General features: G+C 35.1%; 1 non-coding gene across 1 annotated transcript; it reads left to right on the top strand.

Annotated features, from left to right (window-relative positions):
• The first annotated feature begins 608 nt into the window (after nucleotides 1-608).
• LOC127747316 (small nucleolar RNA R71) lies at nucleotides 609-716 on the top strand. The gene has a single exon (XR_008009116.1). It is a non-coding gene; the product is annotated as a small nucleolar RNA R71 (small nucleolar RNA).
• The last annotated feature ends 6304 nt before the right edge of the window (nucleotides 717-7020 follow it).

The raw sequence follows: 7020 nt of genomic DNA on the forward strand, positions 1-7020 counted from the left end.
AGAGTGACCTTAGATAGATCAGAGACTATGTTTGCTAAGCTAGAGGGACTCTACTCAGAATTCTCTATCTGTTACTGAGAAGATGATGGAAAAGGCTTGCTATTGCTAAACCTGTTTCTTCCACCATTATTAAAGCCTTGTTGGGGCTTTTGTTGATCCTTCCATGAGAAATTTGGATGATTTCTCCATGAGGGATTATAGGTGTTTCCATAGGCTTCACCCATGTAATTCACCTCTGTCATTATAGGGTTCTCAGGATCATAAGCTTCTTCTTCAGAAGATGCCTCTTTAGTACTGTTGGATGCATTTTGCAATCCATTCAGACTCTGAGAAATCATGTTGACTTGCTGAGTTAACATTTTGTTCTGAGCTAATATGGCATTCAGAGCATCAATTTCAAGAACTCCCCTCTTCTGAGACGTCCCATTACTCACAGAATTCCTCTCAGAGGTGTACATGAATTGGTTATTTGCAACCATGTCAATAAGTTCTTGAGCTTCTGCAGGCATTTTCTTTAGGTGAATAGATCCACCTGTAGAATGGTCCAGTGACATCTTAGAGAATTCAGATAGACCATCATAGAATATATTCAAAATGGTCCACTCTGGAAGCGTGTCAGAAGGACACTTTTTGGTCAACTGCTTGTATCTTTCCCAAGCTTCATAGAAGGATTCACCATCTTTTTGCTTGAAGGTATGAACATCCACTCTAAGCTTGCTCAACTTTTAAGGAGGAAAGAACTTGGCCAAGAAAGCCGTGACCAGCTTATCCCAAGAGTCCAGGCTATCTTTAGGTTGTGAGTCCAACCATGTTCTAGCTTTGTCTCTTACAGCAAAAGGGAAAAGCATGAGCCTGTAGACTTCAGGATCTACTCCATTAGTCTTAACAGTATCACAGATCTACAAGAACTCAGTTAAAAACTGGTAGGGATCTTCTGATGGAAGTCTATGAAACTTGCAGTTCTGTTGCATTAGAGCAACTAGTTGAGGCTTCAGCTCAAAATTATTTGCTCCAATGGCAGGGATTGAGATGCTTCTTCCATAAAAATTAGAAGTAGGTGTAGTATAATCACCAAGCATCCTTCTTGCGCCTCCACCATTGTTATTGGGTTCGGCCATGTCTCTTTCTTTTTTGAGATTCTCTGTAAGGTTTTCTCTGAATTGTTATGCTCTAGCTTCTCTTAGCTTCTTCTTCAGAGTCCTTTCAGGTTCAGGATCTGCTTCAACAAAAATGTTCTTGTCTTTGCTCCTACTCATATGAAAAGGAAGAGAACAGAAAAGGAAGAGGAATCATCTATGTCACAGTATAGAGATTCCTTTATGTGAGTAGAAGGAGAAAAGAATAGAAGAAGGAGGAGAAAAATTTGAACACAGATAGAGGAGAAGGTTCAAATTTTGAGATGAAGAGAAGTGTTAGTAAATAAATAAAATAAATAGAAAGAGATAAGAGGGAGAGAATTTTCGAAAATTGTTTTGAAAAAAATGGTTAGTGATTTTTGAAAATTAAAAGAAGAGATAAAATTAAAATTAAAATTTGAAACAATTAGTTAATTAAAAGAATTTTGAAAAAGAGGGAGATGATTTTCGAAAATTAGATAGAGAAAAGTAGTTAGGTGGTTTTGAAAAAGATAAGAATTAGTAAAACAAACAAAAAGTCAATTAGTTAGCTAAAAAATATTTGAAAATCAATTTTGAAAAGATAAGAAGTTAGAAAAGATTTTGAAATTGATTTTGAAAAAGATATGATTGAAAAGATATGATTGAAAGTTGTTTTGAAAAAGATTTAATTTTTAAAATTAAAATTGATTACTTGACTAACAAGAAACTAAAAGATATGATTCTAGAATTTAAAGATTGAACCTTTCTTAATAAGAAAGTAACAAACTTCAAATTTTTGAATCAATCACATTAATTGTTAGTAAAGTTTTTGAAAATTTGAAATAACATTAAGAAAAAGATTTTGAAAAATAATTTTTAAAATTTTCGAAAATAATAAAAAAAATAAAAAGGATTTGATTTTTGAAAAAGATTTTGAAAAAGGTAGGATTTTTAAAAATGAAATCTTGACTTGACTAACAAGAAACAACTTATTTTAAAAATTTTTTACTAAGTCAACCCAAAGATTTCAAAATTTATGAGTAAAATAAGGAAAATATATTTTTTTGATTTTTTAAATTTTTTAATGATGAGAGAGAAAAACACCAATTTGAAGCAAAACATAAAAATCATGAATCAAAACAACTAATGCATGCAAGAACACTATGAATATCAAGATGAATACCAAGAACACTTTGAAGATCAAGATGAGCATCAAGACTTATTTTTGAAAAGTTTTCAAGAAAAGAAAAACATGCAAGACACCAAACTTAGAAATTTTTAATGTTTAGACTCTATGAATACAAAAATGCATATGAAAAACAAAAAAAGACACAAAACAAGAAAATATGAAGATCAACCAAGAAGACTTGTCAAGAACAACTTGAAGATCATGAAGGATGCAATGCATGAATTTTTCGAAAAATGCACAAAAATTTTTTAAAAATATGCAATTGACACCAAACTTAAAAATTGACACTAACTCAAATAAGAAACACAAAATATTTTTTATTTTTATGATTTTATTAAATTTTTTGGATTTTTTGAAAATTATTTTTGGAAAAATGAAAAAGAAGAAAAATTTTTGAAAGATTTTTGAAAACTTTTTGAAAAGAAAATTACCTAATCTGAGCAACAAGATGAACCGTCAGTTGTCCAAACTCGAACAATCCCCGGCAACGGTGCCAAAAACTTGATAGGCAAAATTGTGATTCATAAATGGCTCCAAAAACTTGGTGCACAATACTATGGTTCACTCACAGTCTTCACAACTTCGCACAACTAACCAACAAGTGCACTAGGTCGTCCAAGTAATAAATCTTACGTGACTAAGGGTCGATCCCACGGAGATTGTTGGTATGAAGCAAGCTATGATCATCTTGTAAATCTCAGTCAGTCGAATAATAATGGTTATAATGGTTTTTGAATATAAAGATAAATAAAGCATGAAATAAAGATAGAGATACTTATGTAATTCATTGGTGGGAATTTCAAATAAGCGCATGAAGATACTGTGTTCCTTCTGAATCTTTGCTTTCCTACTGCTTTCATCCAATCATTCTTACTCTTTTCTATGGCAAGCTGTATGTTGGGTTTCACCGTTGTCAATGGCTACCTCCCGTCCTCTCAGTGAAAATGGTCCAAATGCTCTGTCACAGCACGGCTAATCATCTGTCGGTTCTCGATCATGTCAGAATAGAATCCAGTGATTCTTTTGCGTCTGTCACTATGCCCAACACTCGTGAGTTTGAAGCTCGTCACAGTCATCCCATCTCAGATCCTACTCAGAATACCACAGACAAGGTTTAGACTTTTTGGATCTTAGGAATGGCCACCAGAAATTCTAGCTTATACCACGAAGACTCCGATCTTTCGGAGTGGAGGCTAAGAGATACACGCTCGTTCTAAGGTAGAACGGAAGTGGTTGTCAGTCACGCGTTCATAGGTGAGAATGATGATGAGTGTCACGGATCATCACATTCATCATGTTGAAGTGCAGCGAATATCTTAGAATAAGAATAAGCATGAATTGAATAGAAGATAGTAGTAATTGCATTAAAACTCGAGGTACAGTAGAGCTCCACACCTTAATCTATGGTGTGTAGAAACTCCACCGTTGAAAATACATAAGTGATGGTCCAGGCATGGCCGAATGGGCAGCCCCCATGAAGGTCTAAAATCACATACACTAATTAAAGATCAATCAAAAGACTGGACACTAGTACAATAGTAAAAAGTTCTATTTATACTAGACTAGCTACTAGAATTTACAGAAATAAGTCTAAGTGCAGAAATCCACTTTCGGGGCCCACTTCGGTGTGTGCTTGGGCTGAGCTTGAGCTTTACACGTGTAGAGGCTTCTCTTGGGGTTAAACGCCAAGTTGTAACGTGTTTTTGGTGTTTAACTCTGGTTTGTGACGTGTTTCTGGCGTTTTACTCCAGAATGCAGCATGGAACTGCGTTGAACACCAGTTTGCATCATCTAAACTTGAATAAAGTATGGACTATTATATATTGCTGGAAAGTCCTGGATGTCTAATTTCCAACGCAATTCAGAGTGCGCCATTTGAAGTTCTATAGCTTCAGAAAATCCATTTCGAGTGCATGGAGGTCAGAATCCAACAGCATCAGTAGTCCTTTTTCAGCCTGAATAAGATTTTTGCTTAGATACCTCAATTTCAGCTAGAAAATACCTGAAATCACAGAAAAACACACAAACTCATAGTAAAGTCCAGAAATGTGAATTTTGCATAAAAACTAATAAAAACATCCCTAAAAGTAGCTAGATCCTACTAAAAACTACCTAAAAACAATGCCAAAAAGCGTATAAATTATCCGCTCATCAATAACCTCTTTTCATTTTCTCTTTTTGTACATATTGGTAACTAGTTTAAATTCATGTTTTTGGTTATTTTGTTGAGTATATTTAGTAGTATAGTATGTTAAATAAGTTTTTAGGGTGTTTTGGCAGCTGTTTGAAGGTTTGGAATGCTTGGTTTGGTGCAAGAACTTGGAAAATTTTTGAAAAATAGAGCACCATCCACGCACACGCGCACCTAGCAAGTACGCGCAACCCAGCATTTTCGACCAGTGCGCGTGTGCGTGGATGCAAAAATTTTACCCCCAGCCAAAAACCCGAGAGTTAGGCCTGTACTGTGCGAATATTGGGCCTCAGGCACAAACCAACCCACGCGTACGCACGCTGTGCGCGTGCACGTCGATTGCGCTACCTGCCCTCCTGGTACATTTTACAGAGAGTTGGGCCAATTCTGAGCTAACATTGTGCCCTGCGCCCAACCTTACCCGCGTGTGCGCGCACTTGGCGCGTAAGCGCCCTTCGGCCAAAATGCACATCGGCGCGTAAGCGTGCATTGCGTGTCTGCGCCGGTAAAAAAAAAAGAGAGTTTTTTCCCCTCTTCCATTTTCTTTTGTTTATCGCATTCGTATACTTTTATTCTTTGCATTTTCATTTTGATTTTATAGCTTGTTTTTACTTTAATTTTTTTCTAGTTTCTCATTTTAATAATGGTATTAAATTCTTATACTCAATTGTTGAGAATTTCTTGCATTGTTTTAGTGCTTTGTGACTTGTTGCATTAATTGTAATATTTGTGATACACACGAGATTAGTGCTTTATTCCTTCTTAACTCATTATTCTTTGTTCTTGTGCCTCATTATCATTGAGTTAGGATGGGACCACACACTCTCATGCTTATCACTAATCTTGTTTGTGCCAACTCTTGTTTGAACTTGATGTTCAATATGCTCTTCATGCTTTGACTCCCCTCTTGCATCAAGTATTAGTTGATATGCCTTAGCTTATATTGTCTTCTCATCTACATGTTGTAGCTACCATGTAGTAGAGAACCATACCTTTATTTGGCATTAGCCCCCACCTATGTTCTATTTGCTTTCATATCTTTGTTATGGGCTTAATTTTCTTTCTTTTTCTTTCCTTTAGGTTGGCCACCAGGAAGGGAGAAGGGAAAGGTCTCAAAATAGGGCAACAAACAAGTCATCTGCACAACATTTTGAAGGAGCTCATCAGTTGTAACAACCCATCCACCTTGCTCTTCTTTACATGCACCGAAGATGGTGCAATCTTCAAGTGTGGGGAGGTCATTCGACCGATCTCCATGGGTAACAATTTCCTTTTCAACACCAATTTTTTTATTTTCTTTGTTAGATTAGTTGTTGCATTGCATGATAGGTTGCATGTTAGTTATAAATTGTATATATTTTACCACTTCTTTCCTATTAGGACTACTTGGTTAGGGTGATGATTTCTTTTCCAAGAAACTGTTTTAGGGCACCCTACCAATTTGAAATTTTTTTATTTAACTTGCATGAAAGAATTTATTTTGGAACATGGTTTTTGAGCTAAGAACACACAACCTTGTGAGATTTGAGCTTAATGGCGTTGTTACATCTTATAACCACTTATTTTCCTTCTTGTGTGCAATTATTCTCTTTTTATGATTGTAATCTTTGATTTGTTTGATTCTTTATGTCCATTATTCCTTATATTCATGCATTTATATGATTGAGGCCATTGTTTCACTAGCTCACTTACCCAAATGGCCTTACCTTTTATCTTCCATTGTTAGCAAATTTGAGCCTACGCTTAACCCACTTGTTCTTATTTTAGCACATTACAAGCCTTAAAGTGAAAAACAATAATTATCCTCTATTTAGTTCTTTGATTAGCTTAGGCTAGTGCGTGTGAGTATCATTCAAGTGTGGGAACCTCGGGATATTGAGGGAGTAAAAGGGTAGTTTTGTATTTTTATTGGAAATATTGGGAATTAGGTACATACTCATGTATTAATTAAAATGTATAGACCTTATGCATTGATGTTCTTGTACGTAGCTTGAAAGAAAGAAAAATAAAAAATGAGAAAAAAATAAAAGAAAAAGAAAAAATATAATAAATGTAAAAAAGAAAAAAAAAGAAAAAAATAGAAAGAAAAGAAAAAGAAAAGAAAAGTAATAAAAAGGGGACAAAATGCCCCAAGTGAAGCTCAATAAAATCAATGCATATGTGTTGTGATAAAGAAAAAAAATGCATGAGTATGAGAAGAAAAAGAGAAAAATGGGTAGCTAGGTTAGTTTTGAAATTGTATAGGATGTCATAGGTTAGGTGGGAAGTTTAAGCTTATCAAAGATTCAAATTTCAAGCTCACTTGATCAAATATGTATCCTTACCTTGACCCTAGCCCCATTACAACCTAAAGAAAAGACCTCATGATACTTGTATGCATGCATGAAATATATGTTGATTGTTAGAAGAAAAACAAATCTTAGAAAGCATGATTAGGGGAGAATTGAGAGAATCGACCCTACACACTTGAGCGACTAGAGTGCAAACACTTCCGGTGAGGGTTCGATGCTCAATTCCTTGATTCCCAGCTTTCATAAGATTTC

This window comes from Arachis duranensis, chromosome 4, assembly GCF_000817695.3.
Source record: "Arachis duranensis cultivar V14167 chromosome 4, aradu.V14167.gnm2.J7QH, whole genome shotgun sequence".
Taxonomy (NCBI): Eukaryota; Viridiplantae; Streptophyta; class Magnoliopsida; order Fabales; family Fabaceae; genus Arachis; species Arachis duranensis.